Source organism: Ornithorhynchus anatinus, chromosome X3 (assembly GCF_004115215.2).
Source record: "Ornithorhynchus anatinus isolate Pmale09 chromosome X3, mOrnAna1.pri.v4, whole genome shotgun sequence".
In the NCBI taxonomy this organism is placed as follows: domain Eukaryota; kingdom Metazoa; phylum Chordata; class Mammalia; order Monotremata; family Ornithorhynchidae; genus Ornithorhynchus; species Ornithorhynchus anatinus.
Window position 1 is genome coordinate 32,825,217 of NC_041751.1, and position 18,600 is coordinate 32,843,816.

Consider the following 18,600-nt stretch of genomic DNA (forward strand, 5'->3'; position numbering starts at 1 on the left):
TGGAGGTTCAAAGCCTCTCTGGAAAGTGATGCAGGTTCCAGGGCCAGGATGGAAGGATCAATCTCGTGTCTCTCAAGCCCGGGTGGCTCCTCTCAGAGACGTTCTGATTCCGCCTTGGTAGGCACAGGTCGATAATGGGGGCCATCGGTCAGAAGAGAGAAATCCACGCGATCATCGTCAGGATGGCGCTTCCAAACTACGACCCCGATAATGTTTGCGCTCCCGGTAACCCGACACGCTGCCCCAGGTCGCTTCGCTTCTTCTGGCCTGTCCTCTTCCAGCGTGGAAATGGGCCAAATGGATGGAGGGCTGGGTCGGAGAGCGTAGATGTACCTAAGTCTCTCGGGCTTTCACTGTTGGAACCGTAGCTGGGCCAACGGCTGGAGAAAATAACCCAAACCAGTGTTTGGAAGGTCCTGGACACTGCCGGAGAACTTTTCCCCAGGTCCCGAGTAAGGAAGTGGCCGAGATCTAATGCCATGAAAGGGCAATTAGTCACCTCTTCGCCAGAGCCCTTGTGTCAGGGCACAAGGTGGCAAAACCGAACTCAACCACACCTGCTTCGCGACATCTACTCCGCCTGTGTCATTTCTTCTATGCTCAGCTTCTACGAGATGGGTTGAGGCGGAGTGTGAGTTTTAAATTGGGTCATGGGGAGTTGGGGGGAGGTTAAGGGGCGGAGGTGGAGGGGTGGAGTGGTGGAGGGTGGCCTTCACATCGGATCTTTCCCCTCCCTCTCGCTCCTTTCTGGACTGAAAGCACTGAGTAGAGAGGCCTAGGTGGCCGGTCTCTCTCCGTGGAAGAGTCCCCACTCTGTGTCCACAGACCACACTCTCCAGTCCCCTTCCTCAGGGTAGGAAACCAATGGGTTTTTCTTTCTCTTTCTGTCTGGTGCATTTTAATCGCTCGTTTCGTCCCGTCTTGCTGCCTCTTTGCTTCTCCATTTCCAGTTTGTCCCTCTCTCTCTCTTTCTCTCCTGATCTTTACCTAGCATCATTCTCTGCCTTTCTACTTCTTTCTATCTTCTTTGAGCTCTTCCCCTCTCTCTTGCCTCTCTAACTCTCATTCATTTCTTCACCTTGTCTCTGTATTGCCATTTCCTTTTTTCCTCCTTTATTTAGTTCTCGCTCAACGCCCCTGGCTGGCTCTCCTTCTCTCATTATTCCTTATTCCTAATAAGAATAATAACAATCATGGTATTCTGTTAAGCGCTTACTACTTGCCAGGCACTGTAACAAGCGCCTGGGCGGAAACGAGCCCATCGGGTTGGACACAGTCACCGTTCCACGTGGGACTCACAGTCTTCTTCCTCCTTTTTCAGATGAAGTAATTGAAGCACAGAAAAGTGCAACGAATTGGCCAGGCTCACGTAGCAGACAAGTGGAGGAGCTGCGATTAGAAAACATGACCTTCCGACTCCCGGGACCGTGTTCTTTCCACCGCGCCATGCTGTCTCTCGGACTCTCACTCCGTCTCTCTCTCTAGTGCCTTAATGTCCTCCGATTGCCTACTTTTGACGCTCAGTTTTTCACACCTCTTCGTTTTCTTCATTCTCTCCCTCTCTCACCATTCCATAGCCGTCTCCCGTTTAATTCAGTTGCCATATCTCTCTACCTCTGTTTCTCCGTTTTATTCTTTTCGAGTTCACCTCAAGCCCTTTCTCTCTTTCAACAGCTCTCCACTTTGGATTTCCATTTCTCACCATTCTGTCTCTCCGCCTCTCACGCCGTTATATCTCCGTAACTTGCTCACATCTGTATCATTGTCCCTCCAATGAATTACTCGCCGTTTGGTATCTGTCCCTGTCTAGATCAGCCCCGCATCTCTCTGCTTCATTCGTTTCTGCCTCCAGTCTTTCTGCTCCTGAACGTCATCTCTCTCGAGTTTACCACAGTCTCTCTATCTCTGTCCGTTGTATCTTTATGTCTCGTTTCTCCCTCTCTCTCTCTCTGAGAAGATGGACGGGAGACACTTTGCCTGTCAGAAGGCACATCTCTCTGGGGACAGTAGGCCGAGGGCGGTGGGGCAGAGGAGGTGGAAGACTGACTGAGGCGCAGAGGAATATAGAGGAAAGGGGGAACTCGGGATCTCTACAAAACGGGGGTCTTTTGGGGCAGACTTTCAGAGGGAGGGGAGGGTGAGGGGCTCCCCGCAGGGCCCCGGGGACGCCTTGTCTGAGCACTGCCCGCGGTGCTGGTCCTCAGTGAACTAGGCTGGGCCGTCCGCGGTGCTTTCCCGGGCCCTCCCTGACCGCGGGAGGACGGAGTCCGGCCCCGAGATGGACACCACCTTGGCGATTCCAGCGTGGCTGTGTCTACGCGTGGGCAGTGGCGGAGAGACAGTGGAGACGAAAGGCCAAAGTCTAAGTAAAGGAACAGGCCAGGGAAGGAGGGTCCTGATTACCCCCCATCATGTGCCACTCCCCCAGTCCTGGCTTCAGCTCTCCCCTGCACGCTGTGCTCGGCTGCCCCGGCCCCGGGGGTCGCTGGAGGATGCCCCTCTGGAGGACAGTGGGGGAGCGGTGCTGGGGGAGACTCGTCCCCTCCCTTCTGGTCTCTCTTTGTCAGGGACCGACAGTCAGCTCTGCCTCCAACCCGTCCATCCGCCCTTCGTCTCGCGCCCAGGACGCTCTGACATTGCTAACGGTACTGATAATAATCGTAATAATGTGTGGCATTTGTGAAGGGCTTCCTATGTGCCAGGCACCGTTCCAAGCAGTGGGGTAGAAAGACGATAACATTGTTGGGTACTGTCCCTGTCCCCCATAGGACTCACAGTGTTGATCCCCATTTTGCAGATGAGGAAACTGAGGCAGAGGAGCTGAGTGACTCCCCCAGGGGCCCACAGCAGACAAGTGGTGGAGCCGGGATTAAAGCCCAAGTCCTTCTGACTCCCGGGCCCAAGCCCTATCCACCAAGCCACTCTGCTGCTCTGTGCTACCGACGTGGGGGGAGTTCGCACCCCCCACTCTGGGACAGAGGCTGCCTCACGAAGCCTGTGGGTGTTTTGCTTTCCCTGGAACTGGCGGACACACCTTTCAGGTTGGGACCTCCTGACCTCCAGCCCAGATCACTGTGACTTTCTGACCCTTTCGCATTTCCCCGTTTGGTAAAGTCTGATGCAACAACGGGCCACATCGGAGACACCGGGGGGATCTGGCTTGTTTGTGCAGGAGGCCGGGCTCCCCTGCTCATTCTCTGGCTCAACCCCCGTCTCCTGACTTCCCCGGAATCAGGGGCAGGGCGTGGGGAATAGACACGGGGCCACAGGTGTGGAGCTCCTGGAAAGGTCCGCCCCCGGAGACCCCACGGCCCGGAATAGCTCTGGCCCGGTGGGGGGGGGGGCGGGTTGGGGGGAGTTGGAGGGAGGTGAGATCACTAGGAAGGGTCCCGTCCATCATCCAGAACAAAGAGAGGGAGTCATCTGTCCCCACCTGCCCCTCTTACATCACCTGTCGACCGAACCCTTATAAAGGCCCTCCGTTTCCCTTAGAGCTGGGCCGGGGCTGATCACGGTCCCGGCTCTTCCTCTCTTCTCCGTCCCCAGGTGGGAGGTCGGGCTGCTCTTCGAGGACTCGTCCCTGCTTCCCACAGCCGTGGCTGAGCCTTCACCCTCTGAGCTCCCGCCCGCTTTTTCGGTGCGGCAGAGCCTGGGAGATTCGGCCCGGGCTTTGGGCCGTTGCCGCCCCGATGCTTCTGCTGCTATTTTTCCTGCCGCTGCTCTTCCAGCTTCCCGGCTCTGAGGGCCGGATGGGACAAGCTCCCTGCTCCTTGCGGAAAAACTTCCCAGTGAGGTACTCCAAAGCGGGAGACTTGGTGATCGGGGGTTTCTTTTCCATGGACTGGAAAAGAAACTTTTTCTTCAGGGATAGTCTCTTGAGGAATGACCCTTTTGTGGATGAGATGGATTCGAGGTGAGATTACTTTAATCGCACGGTAGTAATTCTGATGATCATAGAAATGCCGGTGGAAGGAAGGAGGAATGGTCCTATCGGTCAATCGATCGTATTTCTCGAAACCTTACTGTGTGCAGAGCCCTGTACTAAGCGCTTAGAAAACAGTACAACGGAGTTGGGAGAACCGTTCGCAATCTACAATGAGCTCACGGAGCAGAGGCGGCTTGTCCTGTGTAGGTGACCGGGTTTTGGAGATGGGCGTCGGGGGAGATGATTTGGGCAGGTTCCTAAGTACAGGTTTCTCCTCCGCGGTACAGCGTTTTGAAAAAAAACTGGGTTTCGGTATCGGTGACACTTTTCAGGTATACTACTGACTGTGATGCCCTTGTTATTAGTGATTCTGATGCGGGGACGTCGAGGGTCTCGAATGGTCTTGGAGACGATGTCTCCCCGGTGCTAGGAATCCCGGCATTCTGGCAATATTTTCGGAGTTTCCCCCGTGCGCTCCTGTCCTCTGTCTGCCCGGATAGTCTCGGCACCCAGGAAAGGAGCAGAGTGACAGTTCTGGGAGTCTCCTCTTTGACTCGTCTCTCTCGTTCACCCCACACATCCGATCCGTTACCGAGACCCGCCGGTCTCACCTTTACAATATCGCCAAGATCCGCCCTTTCCTCTCCACCCAGACGGCTACCTTACCGTTACGGGCTCTCGTTATATCCCGGCTAGACTACCGTGTCGGCCTTCTCTCCGACCTCCCTTCCTCCTCTCTCGCCCCGCTCCGGTCTATTCTTCACTCCGCCGCCCGGCTCATCTTCCCGCAGAAACGCTCCGGGCCTGTCACTCCCCTTCTTCAACGACTCCGGTGGTTGCCCATCGACCTCCGCTCCAAACAAAAACTCCTCACTCTAGGCTTCGAGGCTCTCCGTCACCTCGCCCCTTCCTACCTCTCCTCCCTTCTCTCTTTCTACCGCCCACCCCGCAAGCTCCGCTCCTCCGCCGCCCACCTCCTCGCCGTCCCTCGGTCGCACCTATCCCGCCGTCGAGCCCCGGGCCGCGTCCTTCCGCGGTCCCGGAACGCCCTCCCTCCTCCCCTCCGTCAATCTAATTCTCTTCCCCTCTTTAAAGCCCTACTTAAAACTCACCTCCTCCGAGAGGCCTTCCCAGACTGAGCTCCCCCCTTTTCCCTCTGCTCCCTCTACCCCCCCCACCTCTCCGCAGCTAAACCCTCTTCTCCCCCCTTTCCCTCTCCTCCTCCCCCTCTCCCGTCCCACCTCCTCAGCACTGTGCTCGTCCGCTTCATCACCCTATTTATTTTGTTTAATGAGATGTACATCACCCTGATTCTATTTATTTGTCATTGTTTTTATGAGATGTTGATGAGATTTCTTGCCATTGTTCATGTCTGTCTGTCTCCCCCGATTAGACCGTAAAAGCCCGTCAAAGGGCAGGGACTGTCTCTATCTCTTGCCGACTTGTACATTCCAAGCGCTTGGTAGAGTGCTCTGCGCATAGTAAGCGCTCAATAAATACTATTGAATGAATGAATGAATGAACGAATGGGAGAGAACAGGAGTCTCCACTTTTGTGACTGTGCCCAGACCTCAAACTTTCTCCCTGCTCCTCCTCGGACCTGCATCCAATCCGGCCTGTAGCCCCAGTGGCTCATCAGCTGAGGGTTCTCCCCCTTCCCATATTTCCGCAGGCCCTTGCGCCAGTACTACCAGAACGTCCTGGCCCTGGTGTTCGCCGTGGAGGAGATCAACAGGAATCTCACCCTCCTGCCCAATGTCTCCCTGGGGTTCCAACTCTTCGATAATAACTTCAGGGAAACGACAGCCATGGAGAACTCGCTGATGCTGCTGTCCGAAGGAGGGGAGGCCGTCCCCAACTTCAACTGCGGGGGGCCGGGCAAACTAGTGGCGGTCATCGGAGGACTCACCGCCCCACTCTCCGCCGTGGTCGCGGACCTGCTGGGTCTCTACAGGTGCCCCCAGGTAAGAGACCTCGAGCTCCTTGTCCCCTCCCAGCTCTAGGCATCAGACACTACGTCCGCTTAGGGATGGCGCCTGGGGCTCAGAGAGCCTGGCTCATTCCTGCTTGTTCTCAGCCCAATTTCGTTTGCACCCAGACTAATGTAGTTCAGGCCCTGGATCTCCCGTCTGGGCTAAATTAGGAGAGTTGGGCAGCCGTAAAGGGCTTCCCGCCCAGGGGGGTTGAAACCCCGATGCTGGAATTTGATAGACAGCTAAAATCCCTCAGCCCCATAGCCGTCTCCCATTACTCCCCCACTCCCCCCACCTCCCACTCCCCACCGCGCCCAACTAGGCCCACAGTACTTATGTTACATATCTGTAATTTACCCATGTATTGTAATAGTTGTCTCCAGCTGGAGACTCTAAGTTCGTTGTGGGCAAGGAATGTATCTCTTTATAGTTAGACAGTGCTCTCCCAAACGCTTGGCGAAGTGCTTTACACGCAGTGAGAGCTCAGTAAATGGGATTGAACGAATAAATGAATGAATGGATTTGCCTGGCAACTACTTGCATAACTCAGGAAAGTGCAGACCTACCATTCCGGGCATTTCCTCGTGGGCAGATGTCCCCCTCTACTCAACCCATGCCCACCCAACAGCCCCAACTCAGGCCGGGCAAGCCACCGAACTCCTTCACCACTCGCTTTCCCCGGCCCGCACCCCGGAACATAGCAATTTCTCTTCCCTGTCTTCCCTTTGACGTGGGCCCGCTCTCATTCCCGGACCCTGCCCTCTGACTCCGTGTCCTCCGAGCTCCACACCGGGATCCTTACGAAGCTCCTGTGATCTCGGGCCCAAACTTTTCTAAGGACGCCCCAGAGCCCCTGGAGTTTGCTTCTCCTGCCCTCGGGGACTATTTCCTTGGCATGGATTCGGCCAGTCTCCCTCGATCGACATCTGGCCTCCCGGTGTCTTGGCACAAGCAATGGAGAGACTGTAGCCAAGGCCGTAATTGGTACTGGCTTAAATTGGTACTCTTCTTGGTCCTCTCTCCGTCGATATACCCTCACCCTCCCCGTCCCGCATCCTTGGCATCGCCCCTAACCCCACCACACACACACACAGAGAGTCCTTCATCTCTCTCCATCTGTCGATTGCAAAATCCTGCCTCTTTCCTATATACGGTGCTTTGCACAAGGTAAGGGCTCAGTGAATCCGATTGAAGGAATAAATACCGTCTTAATAGGGAAGCTGGGCGGAAGGGCGTGAGCAAGTCAGCGGGGGTTGGAAAGCCAAGAGGGAAGAAAGAACAGATAGATCTGTCGCTTCCTCTCCACGCAAACCACTATCACGTTCGGGTAAGGTCCGGTCCTATTGTGGCCGGCCGAGTGTCTCGGATTCCTCCCGGATCTTTCTGTCTCCAGCCTCTTCCCCTCCCTAACCCCACCCCCTCGCCCCCCTCCAATCTAGACTCCACACTGCAACCCGGATGATCTTCTTCAATCATCTCTCAGCCCGCTTCTCTCCTCTCCCCAATATCCTCCACTGGCTTCCCGTGTTACAAGGTATTTAGAAAAATCTCCTCACGATGGGCTTCGGGGCTCTCTCCCCATCTCTTCTTCACCTTGCATATCTGCCTTTCTCCCCGCTGGGTCCCAACCCTGTCCCTTCGTTTTGCCCTAGGTGACCCTCGGGCCGTACCCCGCCCTCCAGGCTTCCACCTCTGTCCCCCACACTCGCTGCTCCCCCGGCCCTAGAAGCCCTAAAAGTCTCCCCAATTCCAACATATCAGAGCTCATCCCCTTTCAAAGCTCTCTGAAATCCCACTTCTTCCAACAATTCTTCCCCGATTAACTTCCAGCACCCCAGGTCAGAGAAAATCATCAGCCAAGGGACATAGTCATTTCTATGAATCTTCAAGAATTGTGAATGTGCGTTTATTCAATGGAACCTATGATTTTCTAGCACATATTTTTATTCGTTGATTTATTTTAATTATCGATTTTGTTATTTTGTAAATTAGTAGTCATCGGTCTCCCTGTTGGAATACAAACTCCTTTTGGACAGAGGATATGTCATGTCTTGGTTTTGTGTTTTCCAAGCTCTTAAAACGTGTATTGCTGCATTCACTGTGCCTCTCCCTTCCGGGATCTGGCTCTCGCTCTTGTCTCTCTTCATCTCTCTCTCTCTCTCTCTCTCTCTTCCCCTCAGTCTCCATCTGTGTCTCGGTCTTTCAGCCAGGCAATTAATCGCTAAATTGATCAGTTCCGATAACTGTAATGAGCACCTCGAAGAGCGCCCGAGAAGCAGGTGACACAGTCCCCACTCTCAGAAGCTTTACAAATCTCGCGGGGAAGACAGGTAGACATAGGTGACTTGGAAATATTTCCTTCAAACGTATTTATTGGTTATTTGCTGTGTACAAACCACTGGACAGAGATCTTGGGAGAGTTCGACATAACAGGAGACGGACTAATACCTGTCCACAGGGAGCTATGTGAACAGGTAACGGAAGAATTAAGATAGAAGAAGGTAACAACGTGACTGTGTCGGGAATGAATGGCTGATCGGTCAGGCAATGGCACACAGATCTCTACTTCAGCCGTGAGGATGAGTAGAAATGGAACAGCGCTAGGGTTGGTGTGAGGTCAGGAGGCTTCTGGAAAGAGGTGGGAATTAGGAGGGGATCTGTGGAGGGGGAGAGCTGCGATCTGGTGGTTCCGAGGCGGAGGGAAGCGAGGAGAAAGGGCTCGAGCAAGGCAGTGGAAGTGGGAGAGTCAAGAGTGAGGTCCAGAGAGAAGGTGCGCGTAGGAGGGGCGAAGTAAGAGGGAGTGAGTAGGGGAGTCTCAGGTGAAGACACGGGAAAGGGACAAAGAGGGTGGAGGATGTTGAAGTCGCTGGTCAGGAGCTTCTCTCTGATGTGGGGTGAGATGGTTAGCTCTTGGAGGTTGAGGAAGCAGCGTGGCTTAGTGGCAAGAGCCCGGGTTTGGGAGTCAGAGGTCGGGGGTTCCAATCCCAGCCCCGCCACTTTTCGGCCGTGTGACTGGGCAACTGACTTCACTTCTCTGGGCCTCCGTTACCTCATCTGGGAAATGGGGATGAAAACCGTGAGCCCCACGTGGGTCAACCTGACAACTCTGTATCTACCCCAGCACTTAGAACGGTGCTTGGCACACGGTAAGTGCTTCACAGATACCATCCTTCTCATTCAGGAGTCGTGGGGATATTCGTGTCTGGTAACCTTTTGGATAGTGTTCTGAGCACCAGAGCGGAGTAGAAACTGAAGAGAGGAGAGGCCAGGAGATGGGAGACCAGTGAAGAGGCTAATCCAGTAGCCTCAAATTGCGGGACAAAAACGTAAGCCAGGACAATGACTGGGTGAAGAGGAAGGGGTGGGCGCGAAAATGAAGTGGAGAAACAAAAAATGTGTCTCCCCATCCTTATAATAATAACGTTGGCGTTAATTAAGCTCATACGATGTGCCAGGCGCTGTATTAAGCGCTTATATGAACACAGTTAGCATACCCGCTAATATCAGTTACCTCATTCAGCTGACAGAAAGTGGCTTATCCCGCCCCTCCTTCCATGGCCGTTTTTGTTCTCCTTCACTGATTGATTCTTTCTTCTCCGACGTTCTTCCCCACCCCCGTTCTCCTCCCGCTCCTCCTCCTCTTCTCCTCAGTCCCCTGCTTCTTCTTGCCCTCGCTCCTCCTTTTCCTCTTCTATTCCCCCTTTCGGCTTCTTAGGCCTCTTCCTTCTCCTATGACTGGAAAGGAGCCCAGCCCGCGGGGCTGGCACAAGCAGGGCGGTTTGGGGGGACTGGAGCAGCCCTCTCAGTGGTGTCAGTCCCTGGACATTTACCGAGAGCGGCTGCTAAGGCCGCTCTGGTTCTGGAAAGGCCAGCGGGCTGCGCCGCCGTGTGCGGGAGTTAAGAGTCCGGTTAAGGCTGTCCGGGGTCGGGGACAGAGGTGGCCCTGGAGTTATTCGGGTCCAAAATGCCCCCTCCCCGGAGGGAACTCCACTCACAGGGAAACTGACCACCAACTCCCTCTCCCTTTAGATCGTCTACGGCCCGTTTGACGCCACCCTGGAGGACAAGGCCCGGTTTCCCACCCTCCATCAGATAGCGCCCAAGGACCTCAGCCAGCCCCTGGTCATCGTCCGCCTCCTGGTGCACTTTAACTGGACCTGGGTGGGGCTGGTGGTTACGGACAACATGAAGGGGGAGGAATTCCTCAGAGAGATGCGGAGGGAGATGGCGCGGAATGAGATCTGTCAGGCCTTCGAAAACAAAGTTCCCCAAAGCGATAATATGAGTTATGCCTTTAAGAAGGTGTTTTCCGTATTCAGGACTCAACGGCTAACGTCGTTACTCTGTCGGGGGATACCGACTGTATGACTAGTTTTGCCTATGTAATGACTGAAAGCCGAATGGCACCCAAGGTCTGGATTATCACTTCTACCTGGGATTTCTCCTTGAGCTACACTCCCAAATCCGATCTAAGCATCCTCCACGGGGCCCTGTCATTTTCCCCGCACAAGAAAGAGATTCCCAGTTTCAAGGACTTTCTCCGCAAGGTCAATCCGTCTCACTATCCCGATGACTTCTTCCTGGAACTGTTTTGGAAGATAAAAGAAATTTGTTTCGACTTTGAGGAGCAGAAGACGAATCCGATATGCTCAGAGAACGTCACCTTGGAGCAATGGCCCCGACACATCTTCGACGTGCATCTGAGTGATGAGAGTCAGCTGGTGTACAGAGCCGTGTACGCCGTGGCCCGCGGGCTCCACGAGGTCCTCAGCTCGGAGGAGGGAGCGGTGGATGCTGGACGCGGCGGGGCGCCTCCCCCGTGGCGGGTAACCCCCCCCGCACTTTTCGGTTGAAAAAAGGCCCCTCCCTTATCTCCCGTGGAGGTGCGGCCACCCGTGGTCTCTGAACGGAGGCTCGTCTGACCCAAATCCCCCAACGCCAAGGCCTTTAGCGGTCTATTGGGGATTTCCCCTCCAGGGTCAATAGGTGCATCCCACTTGCCTGTGAGAGGTCCACTGGGCTGGAGAGGCCATAGCTCCCTTAAAGTAGACAGTTCGGCATCTCTGGTAATCTCTTCATGGTATTCTCGAGTATTTACTATGTGGCAAACACTGTACTAAGCGCTGGAGGTCGATACCTGCCCCCCGTCTATTCTCCAGCTTGGAGAACTCATTCGCTTCCACAGTTTCAACTACCATCCCTCCCTCCCTCCATGCTCGCACCTCTTCCTGCCTTGGAGACACCTCTTCTCGGAGGTCCTCCCGTCACCTCAAACGTAGCGGATCTACGACAGCGCTCCTTATCTTCCCTCCCAAACCCTGTCCTCTCCCCGATTTCCCCGTCACCGTGGGCGGCACGACCGTCCTTCCCGTCTCACGAGCCCGTAACCTTGGTGTCATCCTGGATTCCGCTCTCTCGTTCAATCCCCATATCCAATCTGTCCCCAGATCCTGCCCGTCTCCCCTTCACAACGTGGCCAAGATCCGCCCTTTCCTCTCCATCCAAACCGCTACCTTTTCTACAGTCCCTCATCCTACCCCGAGCGGATGACCGCATCCTCCTCCTCTCTGAACTCCCGAACTCCTGCCTCTCCCCATTTCAGTCCGTACATCACTCCGCTGCCCGGATCGTCTTTCTGCAGAAATGCCCTGGGCCTGGCACCCCCCTCCTCAAAAATCTCCAGCGGTTGCTTATCAGCCTCTGTATCAAGCAAAAATGTTCCTTACCACTGGCTTTAGAGCTGTCCATCCCCTTGCCCCCTTCTTACCTCATCTCCCTTCTCTCCTTCTCCACCCCAGCCCGCACACTCCGCTCCTCCGCTGCCGCTCACCTTCTCGATGGGCCTTGTGCTCGCCTGGCCCGCCATCGACCCCTGGCCCACGTCCTACCTCCGGCCTGGAACGCCCTCCTTCCTCACATCTACCAAAATCTTCCCCGCTTGTCCTCAGCTCCCCCTCCCTTCCGCTACCCCACGACTTGTTCTCTTTCCTCTTCCCCCCTCCCCGCTCCGTGGCACTTCTGTATTTATGCTTATATCTAGAATTCTATTGATTTATATCGATTCCTGTTTCCTTGTATTTCCTTGCCTAGCTGCCTCCTGCCAGACTGTGAGCCCGTTATGAACAGCGATTGTCTCTCTTTTCCAAGCACTGAGTATAGAGTACAGTGCTCTGCACACAGTCAGTGCACAGTAAATGCTATCGAATGAACAGATACGGGGTTAACGGGTAGAATCCCTCACTGTCCCGTATAGGCCAAACCCCGTTCATCTCTACTTTACAAATGAGGTAACTGAGGCGACTGAAGTTCCAAGACCTGAACCTGGAGCGGTGGGATTCGCACCCACATCCTCTGATTCCCAGGCCCGCGCTCTTTCCAGTCGGGAGCACCGCTGCCCACTGATTCCGGAGAGTAGAGCAGAGTCACGGAATCAATCCCCGTTCCCATCTTTTTTCATCTCCTCTTCCTTTTCCCTCGAGTCCCCAAAGAGGTTCGTCTTCTCTACCCGGGCGTGAGAAAGCCCTCGGGGCTGGATCCCCCGTCTGTGTCTAGAGAGGGAGATGCTTCGTGGCAGGGTTTCCCTTTCCTCCTCGGCCCCCCCACTACGTCCATTTTCAGAGTCGGAAAGGCGCAGGCAGGCGACCCGAGGAGGAAATGCAGCAACCACTCCCTCCAGCCTCCAGCTCCGAGGCCCAACCTTCAACAACCCTCTCGCCCCGGGGTCGCGGCCAGTCCCTTGGGCCCGACCATCGGAGAGCCCCGGGGATCTCTCTGTCCTTCCAGGTCCACTCCGTCCTGAGCCACGTCGGCGGGAACGGCGGTGATGAGAACGGGATGGTTTGGGGAGAGTCGAGGGTGTCCGCTACAAAGTACGATATCAAAAACTTTGTGGCTCATCCCATCGAGAGTCAAGTGACGGTGGGAGAGTTTGACGCTCTGGCTCCTGCCGGCCAAAACCTCGTCATCGATGAACAGGCCATCGTGTGGGCCAATGATGACGCGTCGGTGAGGAGCCTGGGGACATCTCTTCGCCGGAGGGAGGGAACAGTAGGGATGGTCAGGGCAAAGGGCTTTGAGGGAGAGCGACTTAAGGTGCATTTGTTTCCCGCCTCATCGCCCTGTCCTCTTCCCCCAGTCAGTGATGCTCCCTGTCTCCTGCTTCTCCCAGTCAATCCAAGCTATTTACTGAGCACTCATTGTGCGTGCTGAACTCGGGACCGGGGAAAGTAAGATAAAGTAGCCTAGGTAGACACGATCCCGGGCCACAAGGAGCTGAGGGGCCACAGGAGGATAAGGACGTGCAAATCAATCCTGCACCCGAATATAGAGATTCCTAAAGAAGTGTGAGACTGGGGTGAGTAGGAGGTGCTTCAGGAGCCCAGAACCGAGTGTAAAGGCGATGCAGAGGGGCGGGGAAGTCTAGAGATGAGGGCTTAATCTGAGAAGGCTTAAATCCATCAGAGATATTTATGGAGCGCTTATTCCGTTCTGAACTCTGTACTAAGCGCTTGGGAGAAAAGAATGCAATAGAGCTGGAAGACATGCACAAGAATCTCACCATCTCGTTGAGAAGATGGGCATTAAAATGAACGAATGACTTGTGGAGATGCACAGAAGTGCTCTCTGGCAGAGGACTGGCGAATAGCAACGGCAACAGGTGGAGGTGCCTAGGTGACAGAGAGAGGGGGATTTAGTCGGGAAGCGGGAAGGTCTCTTGGAGGAGATGTGAATTGAAGAAGGCACTGAAAGTGAGGAGAGCGGCCGTCAGTTGTCTATGAAGAGGGAGAGAGGTTCAGGAAAATCTCGCTCGCTCCTCTTTCGTGCCTTGGGTCCTCTTCCCTCCTCCCCTGACCCTGGAATTGCCCCCGATTCCCTCGTCTTCCCTGCAGTGTTCAGCACTCCCCGCTTTCTCTTTCCATCCTCAGATCCCCACCTCCGTGTGCAGTGGTGACTGTCAGCCCGGAACGCGAAAAACGAGAGAGTCGGGTGAGCCCGTATGCTGCTTTACTTGTATCCAGTGCCCGGACGGGGCCATCAGCAGTCAGATGAGTAAGTGTTGACCTTGAGTCCAACCCCTCTCGGGCACTGTTCCGGACGATCCTCTGGGAGCCCCTTCCAGGTGGCTGTGTCCGGGGACCCTTGGCATCTAGACAAAGGAGGGAAACCCAATGATTTTTTATTATTAAGTGCCGTCGAGTCACTTCTGACTCATAGCGACTCCATGGCTGTACTTTCCCCAGAACGTCCCCTCCTCTGCTGTAACCCACAACCCTTCTAATGGTTCTACCGTTAGGGTTGTTACGGTCTCTATCCATCCAGCTGCCGGTCTGCCTCTTCCTCGTTTTCCCTGGACTTTTCCTAGCTTCGGCGTGTTCTCCAGAGAATCAGTCCTGCTGTTTATGTGTGCAGTATATGCTCATCGAAGTCGGGTCACTTGGCCAAAGGCGGCTTGGGTTTAATTTGCTCCCAGATGCATCCCTTTGTCTTTCGGGCAATCCGTGATCTCCGCAAAAGCCTTCTCCAGCACCACATTTCAAAAGCTCGGACGTTCTTTCTGTCCTGTGTTTTCACTGTCCAGCTTTCAGATCCATACATCGTTACTGGAAACACCTCAGGGTTGCCAATTTGCATCTGTGTGGCACAGATGGGCCCGGGATGTCAAAAAAACAAAGTTCATGTGGGAGTACACGTAGACCTATGTATTTTGAAGAGTATGAGGGTGTGTTGTGGTATTAACTGTAAGTGATTATTGCGTGTGAGGGTGGCCGGCAGAAGTGGTTGGCAAGGGTGGGAGACGTTTGATGAGTCGCCGAACGGGGATGACGTCGGTGTCCCCAGAGAAAGGAGGGCACGAACTCGGGAACAATACAACCCCAGCAAGATTCACGGGATTTGCTGACTGCCAAATGTGGGCATGGTTTACTACGAATCCCGTGGGAAAGCAGAACAGAAGCAGGAAGGTGGGGAAGATGAGGAGGAAACTGGGGTTGAGAGAGCCTTACCTGGAGGGGCTCCTGGACCCAGCCAAAATCCACAGTCACGGCCAGGTTCTGCCGTTATCACTCAGCAGCGGTTCTCGGGGTGGGGAACGAGTGTGGCTTGGAACCTGTCTGAGACCCCGTTTGTTCCCCTCGCAGACATGGGCACGTGTGTGAAGTGCCCCGAAGACCACTATGCAAATAGGAAGAGGAATAGCTGTCTCCCGAAGGCTTTCACTTTCCTGACCTTTGAAGAACCTCTGGGGATGACCCTGGTCTTCCTCGCCCTCTCCTTCTCTCTTCTCAGCGTCGCGGTGCTGGGCGTCTTCATTAAGCACCGAGACACCCCCGTGGTGAGGGCCAATAACCGCCACCTCAGCTACACCCTCCTCATCGCCCTCACCCTCTGCTTCCTCTGCTCCTGCGTTTTCATCGGCCGGCCCGGCCCCGTCAGCTGCCTCCTCCGCCAGACCGCCTTCGGGGTGGTCTTCGCGGTGGCCGTCTCCTCCATCCTGGCCAAGACGGTCACGGTGGTGGTGGCCTTCAAGGCCACGGTTCCGGGGGGGCCGCAGCCGCACGTGGATGGGCCCCCGGGTGTCGGCCTCCATCGTCCTCGTCTGTTCCCTGGTCCAGGTGGCCATCTGCGCCGCCTGGCTGGGGGCCGCTCCCCCCTTCCCGGACCTGGACGTGCTCTCCGAGCCCGGACACATCGTCGTCCAGTGTAACGAAGGCTCGGTGATCGCCTTCTACTGCGTCCTGGGCTACCTGGGCTTCCTGGCCCTGGTCAGCTTCACCGTGGCCTTCCTGGCCCGCAGGCTGCCCGACAGCTTCAACGAGGCCAAGTTCATCACGTTCAGCATGCTGGTCTTCTGCAGCGTCTGGATCTCCTTCCTGCCCGCCTACCAGAGCAGCAAGGGGAAGGCCATGGTGGCCGTGGAGGTCTTCTCCATCCTGGCCTCCAGCGCCGGGCTGCTGGGCTGCATCTTCGTCCCCAAGTGCTACGTGATCCTCCTGCGGCCCGACAGGAACACTCGGGAGTGGCTCAAAGCCCGGTGACTCTCGGGGCCTCGACCTTTTTCTCCCTCGGGGAACTTCTCCACCTCTATAAAGAATCTACAACTCCCTAGGTTAAGGGGCACCTGGAGTCAGTTTCCGCTCATCCCTTCAGGGAACGTGATAATTATGGCGTTTAACGAATATCACCCTTATTGTTATTGTTAATTGTGTGGTGATTATTATCATTAACATCATCCTTATCGTGCCAGGGCCCAGCTCCCTCTTCCGCACGGGGTTTACATACTGATGTCGTCTGGGTGGATTCCGCTGACCGATGCCCTAAATTGAACCAACATGTTCCAACGCTACCACGCAACCCCACAGGGAACTGTGTTGTTCAGCGTTTGTCAGCCATTTGGGCAAGCAGTGTCACTGCCCAAGAGCTCCGCATAAACGCCAGAGACCCTTCTGTTTCTTGTGAATGATTTTTAGAAAGGTTGAATGCAACCCGGATTTTCTCTTTTGGTTTTATGACACTTATTGAGCATCTCCTGGGTGGAGATTATTCTATTAGGTGTTTAAGGTACACAAGAAGAAGAAGAAGATTCGGTCCTTTCCTTCTAGGAGTTTACCTTCTCAAGGAGAGAAACTGAAAAGCCTTGTCTTTTGTGCCTTAGGTAAAGGAATACAAAGTTCAATAAAAACATGATGAAAGATCACTAGAATACGATTGAGTGAAGAACAAATTAAATGTGTTCCCTGCACGATGATGGTATGTGTTAAGCGCTTCCTTTGTGTCCAACATTGGGCTGGGGCGGATATAAGCTAATCAGATTGGACACAGTCCCTGTCCCACATGGGGGGGGGGGGGTGTCACAGTCTTCATGCCCATTTTACAGGCGATGTAACTGAGGCCCAGAGAAATTAAGCGACTTGTCCAAGGTCACACGGTAGCCAAATGGCGGAGCCAGGATCGGAACCCAGGTCCTCCTGACTCCCAGGCCCGTGCTCTATCCTCTAGTCACGCTGCTTCTCTACGCAAGTACATGAATCACACTTTCAGGGATGATGGGTTCCCCAGGGTGGATAAAATAACTCCCTTACCAGTATTAGTAGTTTTCATAATAGCATTTATTAAGCACTTCCCTTGTGCACCTGGAAGTGCAAGGATTCTCCGGGAAGTGATGTAGGCTTCAGGATCAGGATTTAAGGATCCATCTCCTGTCTCCCAAGCACGAATTGGTCCACTCAGAGAAGTTCTGGCTCTTCCCTGTTAGGCTCAGGGCGATAATAAATGCAAAGAGCCAGAAGATAGGAAGCCAAGCGACCCTCGGTGATTCCTAACCAAGACCCCAGCGATATGTGTCCTCTTCCGACATAATAAAATAATAATAATGATTACTATGTGCCAAGCACTGTTCTAAGCGTTGGGAGGGATACAAGGTGATCAGCTTGTCCCACGTGGGGCTCACAATCTTCAACCCCATTTTACAGATGAGGTGACTGAGGCCCAGAGAAGTTAAGTGACTTGTCCCAAGTCTCACAGCAGACAAGCGACGGAACCGGGAATAGAACCCATGCCCTTTGACTCTCAAGCCCGGGCTCTTTCCACTGAGCCCCGCTTCCCCGGATTGTTTTACTTGCTCTGACCAGCTCTCCCGCAGTGGGGAAACTGGCCAAATGGATGGAGGGGTGGATGAGAGAGTGTGCGGATGTAGCAACGCCCCTCATCTCCACAGCTGGGGAAAAAAAACAACATTTGGAGGGTCCTGTACACTGACAGAGAATTATTCTCCAGGTCCTGATCAATCAAGTGGTCGAGATCCACTTCGGTGGCAGAGCTCCGATGCCCGGGCATAGAGGGGCAAAACTGAGCTCAACATATTATTCCTGGGCCGGAACAGCCGACACCGCACCTATATCACAAATTTTACTCTGCCTGTGACATTTCTTCTTATTTGCTTATACCAGATGGGTTGAGGTGGAGAGTGAGTTTTCAGCCTGTTATGGGGAGTTGAGGGGAGCTATAAAACCCATGGGTTTTTATTTCTCTCTCTGTTGCATTTTTCTCTCTCTTTTCATCCTGCCTCCCTGCCTCTTTGCTTCTCCGTTTCAACCCTTTCATGCTTATTTAACTCTCTCTCTCTCCTGCATTTTTATCTCTCTTTTCATCTTGCCTCGCTGTCTCTTTGCTTCTCCATTTCAACTCTTTCATGCTTATCTAACTCTCCGTCTCTCTCTCCCCATTGATCTTTACCTCTCATTTTCTGCCTTTCTACCTTCCTCTAGCTCTACCTCCCGCTACCGGATCTCTACTTCTCATTCATGTCTCTCTCTGAGTTTCTTTGTATTGCCATTTCCTCTTTTTCTCCTTTATTTAGCTCCCTCTCAACTCCCCTCGGTGGATATCTCTCTCTCATTGTCCGTCCCTCTGACTCTGTTTTTTCTTTCCATTACATAAATATCTCCAAATTATCTATTGCCATTTCCTCCTTTTCTCTTTTATTTAGCTCTTTCTCTCAACTCCCCTTGCCTGAATTCTCTCTCATTCTCTGTGCCTCTGACTGTTTTTTCTTTCCATTACATAAGTATCTCCAATTTGTCTACTGCCATTTCCTCCTTTTCTCTTTTATTTAGTTCTTTCTCTCAACTCCTCTCACCGGATCTCTCTCTCATGATTGTCTGTCCCTCTGTATGTCTCTCTTCGCATTACCAAATATCTTCAATT

The 18,600-nt window shown here is 54.0% G+C and overlaps 1 pseudogene; it reads left to right on the forward strand.

Moving 5' to 3' along the window:
* The first annotated feature begins 134 nt into the window (after positions 1–134).
* Positions 135–16,585, forward strand: LOC100073544 (annotated as a pseudogene).
* Positions 16,586–18,600: the final 2,015 nt, after the last annotated feature.